A 20,984-nucleotide genomic window follows, 5' to 3' on the forward strand; every position below is an offset into this window, starting at 1 on the left:
AGAAAGCCATGTACCCCAGCGAACGTTTTATTATAAATGCGGCATGCGCTGTGTACTGCAACTTCACAAATATGTAGGCCTATTTGGGCTCTCATAAATAATCCAATCTTATCTTTACAATGATTTCAATTAGGGTAGAATTAGGCAGAAATCCCATACAAAATGTGTTAGAATAACAGTAAAGACACCTGGTATTGTAACGGTGCGCCCTATAAAGCTGTGCTGAAGATGAAAGTTGGACGAATAGCTGGGAATATGCTTTAAGGCAGGATTCTCATTACTCATATATGTTGCCCTTTTATGAGTCCATTAAAAATAGATGATAAATGTTGTATAACAATAGTGTACGTGTATGTAACCAGGTGCCTGTAGAGGAAGAGAGGTCTCAGATCCAAGACGACCTTCACCAGAGACTATAATAAAACATGGGACGTTAATACACTTGGTGACCCGTGTGATATAGGAAGCAATACAAGGACAGATAGGACATTGCTCAGTTATTGGAGCCCTGGCTCATGACTTGCATCTTCCTGTCTTTTAATTCATCATATCGAGACTTCTTGTTTAGCCTCTCGGCGAACTTCCTGATAAATGGCTTATAAATAGACACATGATTGATCAGGACTGCTGCACAGACCCAGCATTATTGATGTTGTGGGTAAAAAAAACAACACAAAGGGTCAAGTACACGCTAAAAGACTGTCAGAGGCCATAATAACCAAGGAGTCAACACTATCCGACCAACCCAGAGGAAATGTCTATTGAGCATTTACAAGTAAAGTAGCAGGTCAGACGTGACCTAAAAAATAATATCACAATGTGTCTTTCTTGGGGTTTGAGAGCTATGGTGTACCAGATAAGCCTAGTTTTCCCTTTTAAACTTTAGTAAAGAGAAATGGACATTCCCAATTTGGGTACAAAATCACAATGATAGTCTTGTCCAATACAGTGGAAGGAATGGGAAACACAGTCTGCAAGGAACTTGGGCCTACTACGCATGCATCCATGGACCTTCGTTCTAGTCACACCTGTCAACTTCACTTCTAGCACAACCCTCTTGTGATCTACAGGCACCACCAAGGGCTTTGTCCTTGATGTGGCTTCACACACTTCACATTAGCCTAGAATTCCTGGTCTATCTTAGACGCAATAGTATAATGTCTGTTTTCTGCTTTGGGTCCTGTTCAGACATTAGGTTTGTGTCTAAACAGTTTCTGTGTTAATTCTCCTTGGGATGGAAAGAGTTAACCTTCCTGACTTCAGCAATGGGAGTGGATATAAGCCCACTTCAGCTGATGCCATTGCTGGTGATTAGACCTGTATTCTGGCCATGTTGGTTTGATGTTCACTATGTCTGCCTGTGCACATAAACCATGGTTATCTGTCCTGTTTGATATATAGATTTTAGCCTGCTTTGTTTTAGTACATTTGTCGGGTTTTAGTATTTGTGTATGTTCGTTCTGCATTTGCTTTGTGTTGCATTAGTCTGTATTCACACTGTGCATTTTGTCAGTCCTGTTTCGACCTTGTTTAATCCTGGATCTCCTAGGATAGAATCCTGTTCTGAGCCTTGGACTAATCAGTCTATCTAGAAGTGAGAGAGTCTTGTGCCTGTTCCTGTGTTTGCTTGTATTTAGGATTTTTGTTTCCTCCTAGGCTAGTATCATGACAAATAGTTTATATCAATTTACATATTACAAAGTGAATAAACTGAAGAGAAATCTAAGTCAAATCAGTATTTGATGTGACCGCCCTTGGCCCTCAAAACATCATCAATTCTTTTAGATATACCTATACAAATTAAGAGATTTTGTAGGATTATAATCAGGTGTATAATTAACCAGTTAAACCCAAATGGGTGATAATAATCATTGATTTTATATATAGGTTGAAACGCGATCATTTACTGAAACAGAAACAGCTATTTAGGTGGCTTAAAATTGGGTAAGAAACAGCCAAACTCTGCTGCAAATGTGAGGATGTAGAAGGCAGTGTCATGTCATAGGTCATACATCATGGCAAGATTGAGCACAGAAAAAGGACACAAGGTAGTTATACTGCATCAGCAAGGTCTCTCCCAGGCAAGCAGTTCAAAGTACCCTGGAGTACTGATGGGCTCTTCTAATTCTTTTGAAGAAGCATAACATAAATAACAAAACTAGCAACACTGAGGACTATAAATGCAATAATCTGCCAAGGAAACTTGAGAAGTGCAGCTGCATTTCAGCTAATTTGGTCAGGATTAACGGTGTCAACGGTGTCCTCAATGTTGAGAAATACAGGTAGATGCTAATCCCGCATGAAATACCATCAGGGAGCCATCTGGCTCCAAATTTACTCTCAAGCAGGACAACCACCCCCAATATACAGCCAATGTCATTAAGAACTATCTTCAGCATAGAGAGCCTGGGAAGTGATTGTGTGGCCCCATAGAGCCCTGATCATCAAGTCAGTCTGGAATTACATGACGAGATCTGAGCAACATCCACAGACAATCTTGGCTTAGTTCTGCAATGTTTCTTGTAGTTGATGCAATCCAACGGGAGATGATGCGCCCCCTCTGGTATGCCAATGGGGCAAAACTTGAGACAGAGTCTAAGAGATTGTGGGGGGGAATCACCCTAAGCTTTCATAAGGGATTCCTGAAGGGAATCCCCATGTTGCTACTCCCAAAACAGGCTCTGTTAGATGGACTAAAGACATCAATGCATGGTACCCAAGAAGTGAAAAAACAGTCAGATAGATGGGGGTCAGAAAAGAGATATTGCACAATGGTAAACAGGCAAAAGGTCAGGGCAGGCTCCAGAACATAGCACAAAATTGGAAAACAAGCCAGGTCTATGCCAAATGTAATGGAAACAATTCACGCTTCTTCACAGTACTGGGACCAAATAAACCTTATTGCTCAGATACTGTGGAAGTGTACTGTCAGATACTGTCTAGCTGTTACAGACTTCAGAAGTGAAGTCTGTAACAGCTAGACATTTTTGAAGAACAGGTGCACTGGTAGACAGCATCAGAGGGCCCAGGAGAACTACAGCCAAGTGAACCTGGCAGACCGGAACAGGAAAACCGGAGGAACACCTGGAGTCTTATGGAGAGAGTGGCAGGGACAAGCGGACTGATGACCACAAGGTCAGTGGGTCCATTGGTTATATAGATTAAACTAATTTACCTACCCAATCTGAAGAACAGGTGCATTGGTGTGAGCAGGCGGCCTAGGAGAACTCCAGCCAAATAAAGGACCTCAGCCCAGAACAGGAGAGTAGGAGGGACACCTGAAAAACCAAAGTCTAATGGAGAGAGTCAAAGACCTCCAGAATTGGGTGGAAATCTTTGGGTGCTGAGAGACCACAAATGGCAAGTGAAGCTGATGAAGCTCTAAGGCGCAAAACGCGCTGCATGTTGGGAATAAATGTTTTGCAGGAGCTAGGATGAGTGGCCTGGTGCCACAAGGTGAGTCCTGACACCTGTTCTCTGCTGAAAATGTAATCCTACAAACTTTGGCACCATTGGTTGTATAGATGGAACTAACCTACCTACCAAATCTGAAGAACAGGTGAACAACTGGTAGCAAAGATTTGTTGAGGAAGAAAAAAAGGAAGATGGATGAGTCTACAGCCAAAGCAGAGTGTATTAGGAGCTAAGATACACACAAGATCGAAGGATTTTACTTCCATAGACTAAATTAAACCCCCATCTGTTGTCCACATGACTTGAAGATCTGGTTTAAGGTGCCGCACCAAGATGGACTAGGACAGATGGAGAGACAACGTTACCTCACTCACGAAGCCTGAACTTGGGACCTTGGCAGCCTCTGACTCGAGAAAGCATGAATGAATAGACGTATTATAGGAAGCACCTGCTGGACAAGGAAATCCAGGACAACGTTTATTATCCCCTTTCAGTGGTCTATTCAGGACTCCATTAGGGGTTTCCTCTTCCCTCTTCTGGTACTTCACACTCGCTAATAACAAAGGCGGTATTGTCCTCATAAATGATACGCCAAGAAATATTACTCAAAAGCATCAACCCCGAGGAACTCTCGCCAATCTTTCTAATCATATTTTTATGGAACAAAAATAATATAACCACGATACTAAGTGCAATATGATGCTTATCTAAGACCCTTTCATTCATGATATGAGCCCACCATTGTCTTGAGGAAACTCCAACATTAAAGTCCATTGAAGGAAATGACACTGTTGCAATTACAAATTAAGAATAATCCGGTTCCTGGGCCGATGGGAAAGTCTGGGCTCCATATTTTTATCTTCGCTCTCACGAACTACAGTACACCAGCAAAGTAAGACACATATGGCATTGTATCCCAGAAGATGACACTATACACAACTACAATGGGCATGACAAGTAACCATCATTTCTTTCTATAGTTCCTAAACAGAGTTTCCTACAGAACTGAGTTAGCTACATTCGTAAGTTAGGAAACCAGCCAGCAGAGGTATCAGCTTTTTTTGACCGAAACAGTAAATACACAGCCTACGAATCCATTCTCCACACCTGCTACATCATGCATGGACCATTTGGTTCTGAACTTATCTGTGAGCATGCCGAGGAGAGGTGCTGCTACAGTGTGCAACTTTGATTGTCTAGCTTCCTAGTGCTTTGGTCTTGCAATGTCTTGTCTCTGCTCATAACAAAGAAAAGTAGCGCTTACAGAATTCCGCACTCACGTAAGGAAGTGTCTCTCAGCTCCTCATCCGATCCTCCAGCGGACTGGAAGGTATGGATAGCGTGGGGCGCTCAGAGATGACTCATTGGATCCTCCAACGGACTGGAAGGTATGGGTAGTGTGCGGCGCTCAGAGGCGACTCATCGGATCCTCCAACGGACTGGAAGGTATGGATAGCGTGGGGCGCTCAGAGATGACTCATTGGATCCTCCAACAGACTGGAAGGTATGGGTAGTGTGCGGTGCTCAGAGGCGACTCATCGGATCCTCCAACGGACTGGAAGGTGTGGATAGCGTGGGGCGCTCAGAGGCGACTCATTGGATCCTCCAACGGACTGGAAGGTATGGGTAGTGTGCGGCGCTCAGAGGCGACTCATCGGATCCTCCAATGGACTGGAAGGTGTGAATAGCGTGGGGCGCTCAGAGGCGACTCATCGGATCCTCCAATGGACTGGAAGGTATGGGTAGCGTGGGACACTCAGAAGCCACCCGTACCTTCCAGTCCGTTGGAGGATTCGATGATGAGCCAAGAGACACTTCCTTAGCGGTGAAGGCAAAATTCTGTCAGTGCTACTTTTCTCACCTCACCCTCTCTCTGTCGGAGTTCCCCAAGGCTCTGTGCTGGGGCCCCTAATCTTCTCTATCTATACCCTCGTCCTGGGCCAGATTATAGAAGCCCATGGCTTCAAGTACCACCTATATGCTGATGATAATCTAATCTACCTCTCCGGGCCTGATGTCACTTCTCTACTAGTGACAGCCTGCTCTTTCTTCCTTTTTCTCATCCTGCTTTCTCAAACTTAACATGGAGAAAACAAAATCAATCATTCACAGATGACTTGCCGTCCCCTCATCTACTGTTTACTTCCTCTCACCTTCTAGATTGTAAGTCCTTGTGGGCAGGGCCCTCTCTCCCTCTATGTCAGTCGGCATGTTACTTCGCGTAATGCTCAATGGCCCCATGTTAGTCTTATGTACTGTTACCTTTATCATATGTAAATGCCCTGGAACCAAGGGGGCTATATAAATAATTATAATAATATTATGTCTCTTGAGAATGCAGACTGACTGTAGAAGGGCACAAGCTTTGGCATGTGTGATTTGGTGAGGCTCTAGCTTCAGTCTAATCTAATTGTAAACATATAGGACCCTCACACCACTTACTTTATATGGCCCAGCTGTGACGCATCATCCTAGGTGACTCTTTTGACTGGACCAGGACCAGGAGGAAAGCATTGTCCAGTCTTCTGTGTAATTAAATCCTTGAATTATGTTCCCTTCAAAACAGCACATTGTGAGTACATACCTTATAAGACACCAATGAGAACCAACCGGTGTGATGATGCCTCCTCAGGGAAGACACAAAAGGGACTAGGGCACCATATGTAGCAGCCAGACACATCCACACTAACCAGCCGAAAGACTGCATTAACAGACTGTGCCTCCACTTAGTTGTATTATTAATTTATTTAATAAAGACCCATTGCACCTCATCCTTACCTACCAGTGTAGTTTAGCCAAGCACTGCCCCACCAGGGTGTGCTCTGGGGAGCCATCAACCACCACCTGTGCGGCCCCATGCCACTGTGCCAGCACACAGAAGCATTGGAGCCCAATGAAAACTGGGACAAGGCTCCACCGCAGGGCCAAACTATTCTACAGGTCTCCTCTCCTCACTAAGTGTTGCGGCTGCTTACACTCCTCTATACCCAGGAACCGTACACTACACAACTATTTATAAATAAAAAAAATCATATATAGTCCTGCAAGGAACAATTCTCTGAGTGTCTTGTTCTCTACCATCTCCACCTGCTGATCAGTTTTGTGTAATGACCCAAACTGGCTATCCTCATGACCCAACCTGGCTATCCTCATGACCCAACCTGGCTATCCTCATGACCCAACCTAACTATCCTCATGACCCAACCTGGCTATCCTCATGACCCAACCTGGCTATCCTCATGACCCAACCTAACTATCCTCATGACCAAACCTGGCTATCCTCATGACCCAACCTGGCTATCCTCATGACCCAACCTAACTATCCTCAAGACCCAACCTGGCTATCCTCATGACCCAACCTGGCTATCCTCATGGCCCAGCCTGGCTATCCTCATGACCCAACCTGGCTATCCTCTGCTAAAACACTGAAGCAGAAACAAGAACTTTAAACTTGGTTTTCTTTTAACCCCACCTCTTTGCACTTCCACTCTTGCCCCCTTTGGAATATGAAAGATTGGACACTACCAAAATAAAGGGCCCCATGAACTTAAAGGGGTACTCCGCCCCTAGACATGGGATAGGGGATAACATGTCTGATCGTGGAGGGACCAGCAGCTGGGACCCCTTTGCGATCTCTGGGCCGGTGCTGTGGTGTTTATGAAAAAGGAAGTCTGGGGCTTCTGTGTTCATCATGTCACCCAACACCCTTTCCATTCATGCCTATGGGAGAGGACATGGCAGCTAGTACACAGCTATCATGCCCCAATCCATAGACATGAATAGAGTGGGCGTGGCGTGACATAGATAGCAAGCGGTCCCAGTGGCCAGACCCCCCCCCGCCCCAGATCAGACATGTTATTCCTTATCCTTTAGGGTTGAACACCCCTTTGAGTCAAATGTAGGCTGAACCTGTTGACTTCAGTGTTTTCACCCCCTGTGTTATGTGTATGGGGCCTCCCAACAGATGATGTCATGGAGAGAAGGGTTGGGCATATTGGATTTCAACTGCCTGATTATTTTGTTTCTCGAGAGGTAAGCGCCTATCCTTTTACCTCTCCTTTTTCCATTCCCAAGCCATGCTGAACGTTCATGTGTATGGAAGATAGAACTGTTGGCTGAAGGAACGTTGGGCCGATCGATATTGAAGTTGTATGGCTTCTCTAAACTGGTTCTCCCCTGGACAAGTCACATATGAAGCCCAGGCAAAGTTTGGTCCCCTCAGGATCGGGAACTATACTTCTTCTCCGAGGTGAAGGCTACAGGAGAACCCAAACACTTTTATATGCTTCAATGCACAGCCATGGACAAACACTTCTTCAACACAACCCCTCAGATGATGACGCCATGACCCCGATGAGAATTGAAAAAACTTATTGTGTCCCTCATATTACGGCTTGGCTTAGAGTTCGTAAGCTTCACTATCCACATGTCCTTTAGGGCTCCTACTCTTATTTATGAGCCTTGTACCCAAGATTCCGTTGCCCCATTCCAGGACACAGTTTGAGACCACTGCTTTAACCCCTTAAGGACTCAGGGGGTACCTGTACGCCCGTGGGAATTCCGGTCCCCGATGCTCGCGGGGCGGGGACCGGGATGCCTGCTGAAATCGTTCGAGGGCCCCCCCCCCTATTCGGCAATCGCAGCAGATCGAACTGTGGCGATTTCGGGTCATTCGGGTCATATGTGATCCGATGACCCGGAAAAGGAGGATGATCAGTGGTGTAGTATACACTACCAATCCTCCATACTCTCCTGGGAGGTGGCAGTGTCGACTCTCCCCCCCCTCCCCAGGACAGGTGTGATTGGGCGGTAGTAGTGACTGCACCAATCACAGTATATGAGGAGGGGGGAGGAGAGCAGGAGCTCGTTGCTCCGCTCTGCTCAGCACCATTTTGTGTCTGATGCTGAGCAGGGGTAGCCACGTGCTGCATTTTCCACCTCACAGTGAAAAAAGTGCCCCCTAGAGCTAAAGGACAGTTTAGATTAGGCAGGGACAGTACTTTAGGAGTTAAAAAAAATATTTTATTTTTATTTTTCAGCGTACTATCTGTAGGTGTCCGCGGGTCCGGAGCACCTTTAGTTGTGTGACCCAGGCCCTACAGGGTCACTGCGGTCTGCCCCCAGCCTCTAACGTATAAAAAAAAAGCGGGAGGCCACCGTTAGCCAATAGCCCACCCACCGCTGATCAGTCCCGTAGTACTGATTATCGTTTTTTTGTGGTGCAGGCGCTTTTTTAGGGTTATAGTGGCTTTTTTATTTTCTTTTTTGTGCCTATAGGCGGTCCGTGCCACCAGTAGCTGGCCTGTGCTGTGTGAACGGACCGTACCTGTGTGTGCGGCCTGCCCCATCGCTATCAGTGATTTATCACTGATCAGCGTTTTGTTTGTTTTTTGGGTTCAGGCAGGTGCCTTTTTGGGAGTTTTAGCATTTTTATTTTTATTTTTTTGTTTTTTTGTGTGGGGGTCTGTGTTAGTGCCAGCAGCCACTGTTCTGGGCTCAGTGGCCAGACCCCCCCCCCACTGACTTCTGCGCCCCCTGCCGCCACCAAGCGCTAATCAGTGCGCACACCACTGATAAAGTAAATGCTTTTTTTTTGGCGCAGGGCTTTTTGCGCTAGAAGTCTTTTTAATTTTTTTAAACTTTCTTTTCCTTTTTTTTTTTTAGTTTTTAGTTTAGTTTTTAGTTTAGTTTTTTTTAATATTTTTTTTCTTAGGGCAGGTTAGGTAGTAGGTTAGGGCAGGTTAGGGAGGGTTAGGCTAGGAATTATCGCACTACACCACACGCAGCACATACCAATAAAGTTTTCCCCCCCACACATACATACACTTCATCCCCCATTAGAGTAGGGAAATGGCCAGCAGGGCATTTTCAGCAGAGGAGGCATATGCCGTACTTGCCTCCGACACTGAAAGTGCCAGTGAGGACGAGGAAGACCCCACTTTCCTTATTTCTTCCTCATCCTCCTCATCATCTTATGAAGATGAACCACCAAGGCAGCAGAGTCGCCACCATGTGGGGCCGCAATCCTCCTCTGCTCCTGACCCTGTGCCCCATGCTAGTATGAGTCCCCCTGGCGCTCAGTCAAATCCCCCAGCCAAGTTTACTGGCTCTATGACTTCTGAGCCTTGTTGTGCGCCCGTCCAGCACGTTACCCCATATGTGGATGTATTTCCATAATCAGGAGAAAAAGTCCTCCAAAATTTGTAACCCAATTTCTCCCATTTCCCCTTGTGAAAATGTTAAAAATTGGGTAACCCCAGCATTTTAATGTAAAAAATTTTAATTTTTCAATTCACGGCCCACTGTTCAAAAAACCTGTGAGGTGTAAGTACTCACTGTACCCCTTGTTACCTTCCTTGAGGGGTGTAGTTTCAAAATTGTGGTCACTTGCCGTTTTGTTTTTTAAAGATTTTATGTCAGAACCTCAACCATTGCAGTGCAAAGCACCACTTTAGGCCCCAAATTTCATTGGTGCTGTCTCATTACTAAGCCCTGTTTTGCACCCACATAGTGCTTTAACGCCATATATGGGGTATTTCCTTATTCTGGAGAAATTGGGCTACAAATTTTGTGGAGTTTTTTTTCTCTTACTACTTGTGAAACTATTAACATTTTGGTTAATACCATCAATTCAGTGTTAAAAATCCAATTTTTTACTTTTTTGGCCCACTGTTCAAAAAACATGTGAAGAGTAAGTACTCACTATAACCCTTGTTGCGTTCCTTGAGAGGTTTCATTTCCAAAATGGTGTCACATGTGTGAGTTTTCTGCTGTTCTTGCACAATGGGGACTTTGTGAACGCACATGGCCCCCGACTTCAATTCCAACAAACTTTTCCCTCCGAAAGCCCAATTGTCACGATTCGGCTTACAGGTTGTGGATCCTCTGTGTCAGCGAGGGATTGGCGTGGACCGTGCTGGTGGACCGGTTCTAAGAGGCTACTGGTGTTCACCAGAGCCCGCCGCAAAGCGGGATGGTCTTGCTGCGGCAGTAGCAACCAGGTCGTATCCACTAGCAACGGCTCAACCTCGCTGACTGCTGAGAAGGCGTGGGACAGAAGGACTAGGCAGAGGCAAGGTCAGACGTAGCAGAAGGTCGGGGCAGGCGGCAAGGTTCGTAGTCAAGATGGATAGCAGGAGTTCAGGTAACACAGGCTTTGGACAACACTAAACGCTTTCACTGGCACAAGGCAACAAGATCCGGCCAGGGAGTGCAGGGGCAGTGAGCAGATATAGCCAGGAAGCAGGTGGAAGCCAATTAAGCTAATTGGGCCAGGCACCAATCATTGGTACACTGGCCCTTTAAGTCTCAGAGAGCTGGCGCGTGCGCGTCCTAGAGAGCGGAGCCGCGCGCGCCAGCACATGACAGCAGGGGACCGGGACGGGTAAGTGACTTGGGATGCGATTCGCGAGCGGGCGCGTCCCGCTGTGCGAATCGCATCCCCGACGGCCATATCAGTGCAGCGCTCCCGGTCAGCGGGACCGACCGGGGCGCTGCAGGGAGAGAGGCGCCGTGAGCGCTCCGGGGAGGAGCAGGGACCCGGAGCGCTCGGCGTAACAGTACCCCCCCCCCCCCCCTTAGGTCTCCCCCTTTTTTTGTCCGACAACTGCTTTACCTGGGACGAGGACACCGGGAAAGAATAGAGGGTTTCCTCAACGGCAGGCAGTACAGCAGGAGTGGGAATGGGGAGGGAGGGCAGAGGGTGAAGCTTGGCACGGGGCAGGGTGACACCAGGACGGGGGCCATGAGGAGGCACTGAGGCTTGCCTGACGGGACTGGGAGGGGGGGAGAGGCATTTCTTGTGGAAAGCAGAGTTCCAGTTCTTGATCTCCCCGGTGGTCCAGTCAAGGGTGGGAGAATGAAGCTTGGAGCCATGGCAGACCGAGGAGGACCTCAGAGGTGCAGTTGGGGAGGATGAAAAATTCAATCCTTTCGTGGTGGGGTCCAATGCACATTAAGAGGGGTTTTGTGCGGTAACGCACGGTGCAATCCAATCTAACTCCGTTGACCGCGGAAATGTAGAGCGGCTTGACGAGACGGGTCACCGGGATGCAGAACTTATTCACCAAAGACTCCAAAATGAAATTCCCAGAGGCACAAGAGTCCAAGCAGGCCACGGCTGAGAGGGAGGAGTTGGCTGAAGGAGAAATCCGCACGGGCACCGTGAGACGTGGAGAAGCAGACTTTGAACCAAGAGACGCCACACCCACGTGAGCTGGGTGCGTGCGTGCGTTTCCCAGACGTGGAGGACGAATAGGGCAATCCACCAAGAAATGCTCGGTACTGGCACAGTACAGACAAAGATTATCTTCCCTACAGCGATTCCTCTCTTCCTGGGTCAGGCGAGACCGATCCACTTGCATGGCCTCCTCGGCGGGAGGCCCAGGCGTAGATTGCAAAGGATGCTGTGGGAGAGGTGCCCAGAGATCTAAGTCTTTTTCCTGGCGGAGCTCCTGATGTCTCTCAGAAAAACGCATGTCAATGCGGGTGGCCAAATGGATAAGTTCTTGCAGGTTGGCAGGAATCTCTCGTGCGGGCAGCACATCCTTGATGCTACTGGATAGGCCTTTTTTAAAGGTCGCGCAGAGAGCCTCGTTATTCCATGATAATTCGGAAGCAAGAGTACGAAATTGGATGGCGTACTCGCCCACTGAAGAATTACCCTGGACCAGGTTCAGCAGGGCAGTCTCGGCAGAAGAAGCTCGGGCTGGTTCCTCGAAGACACTACGGACTTCAGCAAAGAAGGACTGGACTGTGGCTGTGGCAGGATCATTGCGGTCCCAGAGCGGTATGGCCCAAGACAAGGCCTTTCCTGAAAGAAGGCTCACTACGAACGCCACCTTAGACCGTTCTGTAGGAAACAAGTCCGACAACATCTCCATATGCAGGGAACATTGAGACAGAAATCCACGGCAGAGCCTAGAGTCCCCATCAAATTTGTCCGGCAGGGACAAGCGGAGGCTAGGAGCGGCCACTCGCTGCGGAGGAGGTGCAGGAGCTGGCGGAGGAGATGGTTGCTGCTGTAGCAGAGGCAGAAGTTGCTGTAACGTGGCGGTCAACTGCGACAGCTGCTGTCCTTGTTGGGCAATTTGCTGCGATTGCTGAGCGACCACCGTGGTAAGGTCAGCGAGACTTGGCAGCGGCACCTCAGCGGGATCCATGGCCGGATCTACTGTCACGATTCGGCTTACAGGTTGTGGATCCTCTGTGTCAGCGAGGGATTGGCGTGGACCGTGCTGGTGGACCGGTTCTAAGAGGCTACTGGTGTTCACCAGAGCCCGCCGCAAAGCGGGATGGTCTTGCTGCGGCAGTAGCAACCAGGTTGTATCCACTAGCAACGGCTCAACCTCGCTGACTGCTGAGAAGGCGTGGGACAGAAGGACTAGGCAGAGGCAAGGTCAGACGTAGCAGAAGGTCGGGGCAGGCGGCAAGGTTCGTAGTCAAGATGGATAGCAGGAGTTCAGGTAACACAGGCTTTGGACAACACTAAACGCTTTCACTGGCACAAGGCAACAAGATCCGGCCAGGGAGTGCAGGGGCAGTGAGCAGATATAGCCAGGGAGCAGGTGGAAGCCAATTAAGCTAATTGGGCCAGGCACCAATCATTGGTGCACTGGCCCTTTAAGTCTAAGAGAGCTGGCGCGTGCGCGTCCTAGAGAGCGGAGCCGCGCGCGCCAGCACATGACAGCAGGGGACCGGGACGGGTAAGTGACTTGGGATGCGATTCGCGAGCGGGCGCGTCCCGCTGTGCGAATCGCATCCCCGACGGCCATATCAGTGCAGCGCTCCCGGTCAGCGGGACCGACCGGGGCGCTGCAGGGAGAGAGACGCCGTGAGCGCTCCGGGGAGGAGCAGGGACCCGGAGCGCTCGGCGTAACACCAATGGCGCTCCTTCTATTCTGAGCATTGCAGAGCAGAGCACTTTACATCCACATATGGGGTATTTTCTTTCTCAGGTGAAATTGCACTACAAATTTTGGGGGCCTTTTCCCCTATTACCCCATGTGAAAATGAAACATTTGGGGGTAACACTATCAATATAGTGTGAAAAATCTAATTTGTCACTTTTATGGCCCACTGTTCAAAAAACCTGTGAGGCGTAAGTACTCACTGTAACCCTTGTTACGTTCCTTGAGGGGTGCTGTTACGCCGAGCGCTCCGGGTCCCCGCTCCTCCCCGGAGCGCTCGCAACATTCTCACTACGGCAGCGCCCCGGTCAGTTCCACTGACCGAGTGCGCTGCGATACCGCCTCCAGCCGGGATGCGATTCGCGATGCGGGTGGCGCCCGCTCGCGATGCGCACCCCGGCTCCCGTACCTGACTCGCTCTCCGTCGGTCCTGTCCCGGCGCGCGCGGCCCCGCTCCCTAGGGCGCGCGCGCGCCGGGTCTCTGCGATTTAAAGGGCCACTGCGCCACTGATTGGCGCAGTGGTTCTAATTAGTGTGTTCACCTGTGCACTCCCTATGTATACCTCACTTCCCCTGCACTCCCTCGCCGGATCTTGTTGCCATCGTGCCAGTGAAAGCGTTTCCCTGTGTGTTCCTAGCCTGTGTTCCAGACCTCCTGCCGTTGCCCCTGACTACGATCCTTGCTGCCTGCCCCGACCTTCTGCTACGTCCGACCTTGCTTTTGTCTACTCCCTTGTACCGCGCCTATCTTCAGCAGTCAGAGAGGTTGAGCCGTTGCTAGTGGATACGACCTGGTTACTACCGCCGCAGCAAGACCATCCCGCTTTGCGGCGGGCTCTGGTGAATACCAGTAGTAACTTAGAACCGGTCCATTAGCACGGTCCACGCCAATCCCTCTCTGGCACAGAGGATCCACCTCCTGCCAGCCGGCATCGTGACAGTAGATCCGGCCATGGATCCCGCTGAAGTTCCTCTGCCAGTTGTCGCCGACCTCACCACGGTGGTCGCCCAGCAGTCGCAACAGATAGCGCAACAAGGCCACCAGCTGTCTCAACTGACCGTGATGCTACAGCAGCTACTACCACAGCTTCAGCAATCATCTCCTCCGCCAGCTCCTGCACCTCCTCCGCAGCGAGTGGCCGCTTCCAGCCTACGACTATCCTTGCCGGATAAATTTGATGGGGACTCTAAGTTTTGCCGTGGCTTTCTTTCGCAATGTTCCCTGCACTTGGAGATGATGTCGGACCAGTTTCCTACTGAAAGGTCTAAGGTGGCTTTCGTAGTCAGCCTGCTCTCTGGGAAAGCTCTGTCATGGGCCACACCACTCTGGGACCGCAATGACCCCGTCACTGCCTCTGTACACTCCTTCTTCTCGGAAATTCGAAGTGTCTTTGAGGAACCTGCCCGAGCCTCTTCTGCTGAGACTGCCCTGCTGAACCTGGTCCAGGGTAATTCTTCTGTTGGCGAGTATGCCATCCAATTCCATACTCTTGCCTCCGAATTATCCTGGAATAACGAGGCCCTCTGTGCGACCTTTAAAAAAGGCCTATCCAGTAACATTAAAGATGTTCTGGCCGCACGAGAAATTCCTGCTAACCTGCATGATCTCATTCATCTAGCCACTCGCATTGACATGCGTTTTTCCGAAAGGCGTCAGGAGCTCCGCCAGGATATGGACTTTGTTCGCACTAGGCGTTTTTTCTCCCCGGCTCCTCTCCCCTCTGGTCCTCTGCAATCCGTTCCTGTGCCTCCCGCCGTGGAGGCTATGCAAGTTGACCGGTCTCGCTTGACACCTCAAGAGAGGACACGACACCGCATGGAGAATCTTTGCCTGTACTGTGCCGGTACCGAACACTTCCTGAAGGATTGTCCTATCCGTCCTCCCCGCCTGGAAAGACGTACGCAGACTCCGCACAAAGGTGAGACAGTCCTTGATGTCAACTCTGCTTCTCCACGTCTTACTGTGCCTGTGCGGATATCTGCCTCTACCTTCTCCTTCTCTACTATGGCCTTCTTGGATTCCGGATCTGCAGGAAATTTTATTTTGGCCTCTCTCACCAACAGGTTCAACATCCCGGTGACCAGTCTCGCCAGACCCCTCTACATCAATTGCGTTAACAATGAAAGATTGGACTGTACCATACGTTACCGCACGGAGCCCCTCCTAATGTGCATCGGACCTCATCATGAAAAAATTGAGTTTTTGGTCCTCCCCAATTGCACCTCCGAAATTCTCCTTGGACTACCGTGGCTTCAACGCCATTCCCCAACCCTTGATTGGTCCACAGGGGAGATCAAGAGCTGGGGTACCTCTTGTTTCAAAGACTGCCTTAAACCGGTTTCCAGTACTCCCTGCCGTGACCCTGTGGTTCCCCCTGTAACCGGTCTCCCTAAGGCCTATATGGACTATGCTGACGTATTTTGCAAAAAACAAGCTGAGACTTTACCTCCTCACAGGCCTTATGACTGTCCTATTGACCTCCTCCCGGGCACTACTCCACCCCGGGGCAGAATTTATCCTCTGTCCGCCCCAGAGACTCTTGCTATGTCTGAATACATCCAGGAAAATTTAAAAAAGGGGTTTATCCGCAAATCCTCCTCTCCTGCCGGAGCCGGATTTTTCTTTGTGTCCAAGAAAGATGGCTCCCTACGTCCTTGTATTGACTACCGCGGACTTAATAAAATCACGGTAAAGAACCGCTACCCCCTACCTCTTATCTCTGAACTCTTTGATCGCCTCCAAGGTGCCCACATCTTTACCAAACTGGACATAAGAGGTGCTTATAATCTCATCCGCATCAGGGAGGGGGACGAATGGAAAACTGCATTTAACACTAGAGATGGACACTTTGAGTATTTGGTCATGCCCTTTGGCCTGTGCAACGCCCCTGCCGTCTTCCAAGACTTTGTTAATGAAATTTTTCGTGATCTCTTATATTCCTGTGTTGTTGTGTATCTGGACGATATTCTGATTTTTTCTGCCAACTTAGAAGAACACCGCCAGCATGTCCGCATGGTTCTTCAGAGACTTCGAGACAATCAACTTTATGCCAAAATGGAGAAATGTCTGTTTGAATGCCAATCTCTTCCTTTCCTAGGATACTTGGTCTCTGGCCAGGGACTACAAATGGACCCAGATAAACTCTCTGCCGTCTTAGATTGGCCACGCCCCTCCGGACTCCGTGCTATCCAACGTTTTTTGGGGTTCGCCAACTATTACAGACAATTTATTCCCCATTTTTCCACCATTGTGGCTCCTATCGTGGCTTTAACCAAGAAAAATGCCAATCCTAAGTCCTGGTCTCCCCAAGCGGAAGAAGCATTTAAACGGCTCAAATCTGCCTTTTCTTCTGCTCCCGTCCTCTCCAGACCTGACCCATCTAAACCCTTCCTATTGGAGGTTGATGCCTCCTCAGTGGGAGCTGGAGCGGTCCTTCTACAAAAAAACTCTTCCGGGCATGCTGTTACTTGTGGTTTTTTTTCTAGGACCTTCTCTCCGGCGGAGAGGAACTACTCCATCGGGGATCGAGAGCTACTGGCCATTAAATTAGCACTTGAGGAATGGAGGCATCTGCTGGAGGGATCAAAATTTCCAGTTATCATTTACACCGATCACAAGAATCTCTCCTATCTCCAGTCTGCCCAACGGCTGAATCCTCGCCAGGCCAGGTGGTCTCTGTTCTTTGCCCGTTTTAATTTTGAAATTCACTTTCGCCCTGCCGACAAGAACATTAGGGCCGATGCTCTCTCTCGTTCCTCGGATGCCTCGGAAGTAGAGCTCTCTCCGCAACACATCATTCCTCCTGACTGCCTGATCTCCACTTCTCCAGCCTCCATCAGGCAAACTCCTCCAGGGAAGACCTTCGTTTCTCCACGCCAACGCCTCGGAATCCTCAAATGGGGTCACTCCTCCCACCTCGCAGGCCATGCGGGCATCAAAAAATCCTTGCAACTCATCTCTCGTTTCTATTGGTGGCCGACTCTGGAGACGGATGTTGTTGATTTTGTGCGGGCCTGTACTGTCTGTGCCCGGGATAAGACTCCTCGCCAGAAGCCTGCTGGTCTACTTCATCCTCTGCCTGTCCCCGAACAGCCTTGGTCTCTGATTGGTATGGACTTTATTACAGACTTACCCCCATCCCGTGGCAACACTGTTGTTTGGGTGGTCGTTGATCGATTTTCCAAGATGGCACATTTTATTCCTCTTCCTGGTCTTCCTTCAGCGCCTCAGTTGGCAAAACAATTTTTTGTACACATTTTTCGTCTTCACGGTTTGCCCACGCAGATCGTCTCGGATAGAGGCGTCCAATTCGTGTCAAAATTCTGGAGGGCTCTCTGTAAACAACTCAAGATTAAATTAAACTTCTCTTCTGCTTATCATCCTCAATCCAATGGGCAAGTAGAAAGAATTAACCAGGTCCTGGGTGACTATTTACGGCATTTTGTTTCCTCCCGCCAGGATGACTGGGCAGATCTACTACCATGGGCCGAATTTTCGTACAACTTCAGAGTCTCTGAATCTTCCTCCAAATCCCCATTTTTCGTGGTGTACGGCCGTCACCCTCTTCCCCCCCTCCCTACTCCCTTGCCCTCTGGTTTGCCCGCTGTGGATGAAATAACTCGTGATCTTTCCACCATATGGAAAGAGACCCAAAATTCTCTCTTACAGGCTTCATCTCGCATGAAGAAGTTTGCCGATAAGAAAAGAAGAGCTTCCCCCACTTTTTCTCCCGGAGACAAGGTATGGCTCTCCGCTAAATATGTCCGCTTCCGTGTCCCCAGCTACAAATTGGGACCACGCTATCTTGGCCCTTTCAAAATTCTGTGTCAAATTAATCCTGTCTCTTACAAACTTCTTCTTCCTCCTTCTCTTCGTATTCCTAATGCCTTTCATGTCCCTCTTCTTAAACCACTCATCATCAACCGTTTCTCTCCCAAACTTGTTTCTCCCACTCCTGTCTCCGGTTCTTCAGATATCTTTTCCGTTAAGGAGATACTGGCCTCCAAAAAGGTCAGAGGCAAAACTTTTTTTTTGGTTGACTGGGAGGGCTGTGGTCCTGAAGAGAGATCCTGGGAACCTGAGGACAATATCCTAGACAAAAGTCTGGTCCTCAGGTTCTCAGGCTCCAAGAAGAGGGGGAGACCCAAGGGGGGGGGGGTACTGTTACGCCGAGCGCTCCGGGTCCCCGCTCCTCCCCGGAGCGCTCGCAACATTCTCACTACGGCAGCGCCCCGGTCAGTTCCACTGACCGAGTGCGCTGCGATACCGCCTCCAGCCGGGATGCGATTCGCGATGCGGGTGGCGCCCGCTCGCGATGCGCACCCCGGCTCCCGTATCTGACTCGCTCTCCGTCGGTCCTGTCCCGGCGCGCGCGGCCCCGCTCCCTAGGGCGCGCGCGCGCCGGGTCTCTGCGATTTAAAGGGCCACTGCGCCACTGATTGGCGCAGTGGTTCTAATTAGTGTGTTCACCTGTGCACTCCCTATGTATACCTCACTTCCCCTGCACTCCCTCGCCGGATCTTGTTGCCATCGTGCCAGTGAAAGCGTTTCCTTGTGTGTTCCTAGCCTGTGTTCCAGACCTCCTGCCGTTGCCCCTGACTACGATCCTTGCTGCCTGCCCCGACCTTCTGCTACGTCCGACCTTGCTTTTGTCTACTCCCTTGTACCGTGCCTATCTTCAGCAGTCAGAGAGGTTGAGCCGTTGCTAGTGGATACGAGCTGGTTACTACCGCCGCAGCAAGACCATCCCGCTTTGCGGCGGGCTCTGGTGAATACCAGTAGTAACTTAGAACCGGTCCATTAGCACGGTCCACGCCAATCCCTCTCTGGCACAGAGGATCCACCTCCTGCCAGCCGGCATCGTGACAGGTGCAGTTTCCAAAATGGTGTCACATGTGGGGGGTTTCTGCTGTTCTGACACCATAAGAGGTTTGTTAATGCACATGGCCCCGACTTCAATTCCAGCTAAATTCTCTCTCTCAAAGTCCAAATGGCGCTCCTTCTTCTCTGAGACCTGTAGTGCGCCAGCAGAGCACTAACTATCCACATATGGGGCATTTTCTTAATCGGGAGAAATTGGGCTTCAAATTTTGGGGTTCATTTTCTCCTATTACATCATGTGAAAATGAAAAATTTGGGGTAACACTATCAATATAGAGCGAAAAATCTAATTTTTCACTTTTATGGCCCACTGTTCAAAAAACCTGTGGGGTGTTAACGCTCACTATACCCCTTGTTAAGTTCCTTGAGGGGTGTAGTTTCCCAAATAGTGTGCACCTGCCCTACATGTGGCTGTATCCCTTCGGTATATCTATCCTAAAAGATGGCAGACGCATATCTGTACGACATCCAGATGAGCTGGAGAAGATTTGGGACTTCCTGGGCATAGATCCTATCTCCATACCCCTCTTGGCTACTGGTGGATCTTTGCTACACTTTACCTCAGCTACCGAAGATGCCGAAGGGCCCCAGGGGCGACAAGTCGAAGTCGCCTAAAGCAAAGAAGCACGCAGCTAAGTCACTGAATTCTGCAGATGATGTCAGGTGATCCCTGGAAGTTGCCGCGCCCCGCTGTTGGCTTAAGTATACTTTCCTCTTACCTGGTTGTTTCTGTTTGGAAATGCTCCTCTGGCTATTTGTTGCCCCTCTCACGTTAGAGAAGGAATTTTCCTTGGCTCATTGACATGGTTGGTGGCTAAGAGACTGTGCTAACTATAGGTCGAGGCACACCGTGCTGTCCTTCTTCATTGCTCTCTACCTTCGGTTATGTGCAATGACTGGTTGCTGATTCCCACCATGTTGTCCCCCCCATTTCTAATCTGCCTGGAAAGGACCAGACCTGCTGCCTGAACCTGGTCTCTCCCCCCCCCCCCCCCCCGTCCCAAGCCCATTCCCAGATTGCCCCCCCTACATAACCCCCCCCCCCCCCCCCGCTCTCTGCCAGATTTCGCCCGTGACATCACTGTCCCCACCCCACCCCCCTCCTCCCCTCATCTCATAAACCCTCAAAACTTCCCAGGGACTTGCGCTACAGATTTGCGGCCCTGATTTGGGACTTATGGACAGGACCTGACACTGCACCGAGCACTAAATGGACTGTTTGAAGACCTCCTTGCGGTTATGGGTGTTATTTGCGCTGTGGTCATAATTTTGTTGTTATATAACATGCATTTTCCTGTTCACCCCCCCTCCTTTTCCCCCCTCATCCCCCCCCCACCCTCCTTCCTTAGGGGGGCTGTCGGTTCAGGATTACCTCCGTTTCCTCTATCTATCCACATCTCCTCTTTTTCCCCACTTCAGCGTTTTTCTCTACCTTTCTGCTCTCAGCCCCACTTTGGATCATACCATAATTCTCGACATGGCTGACGGGCCCAGTATCTATGGCTACTCTTATAATGTCTCTGCGCAGATAACGCTTGTTTGTTTTACTATGGCCCTGTTGCCCACACAATGTTATTACTTGGGTGCCGTTGACACCCGCTTCATGTTATTGTTCCTGTATTCTTAAAACGAAAATAAAGAATTGAAAAAAAAAAAAAAAAGGGTCTTGGTCCTTCCGGTGCTTGTCGGCTGCTGTGTGCTCCACAGGAGGTTCTTTTCTTTTTGCATTTCCGTTCGGTCTGGCCGCAGGTCTCTCTGCTGGCGCCTCTGTCCGTGTCGGG

This window comes from Hyla sarda, chromosome 3 (genome assembly GCF_029499605.1).
Source record: "Hyla sarda isolate aHylSar1 chromosome 3, aHylSar1.hap1, whole genome shotgun sequence".
Lineage (NCBI taxonomy): Eukaryota > Metazoa > Chordata > Amphibia > Anura > Hylidae > Hyla > Hyla sarda.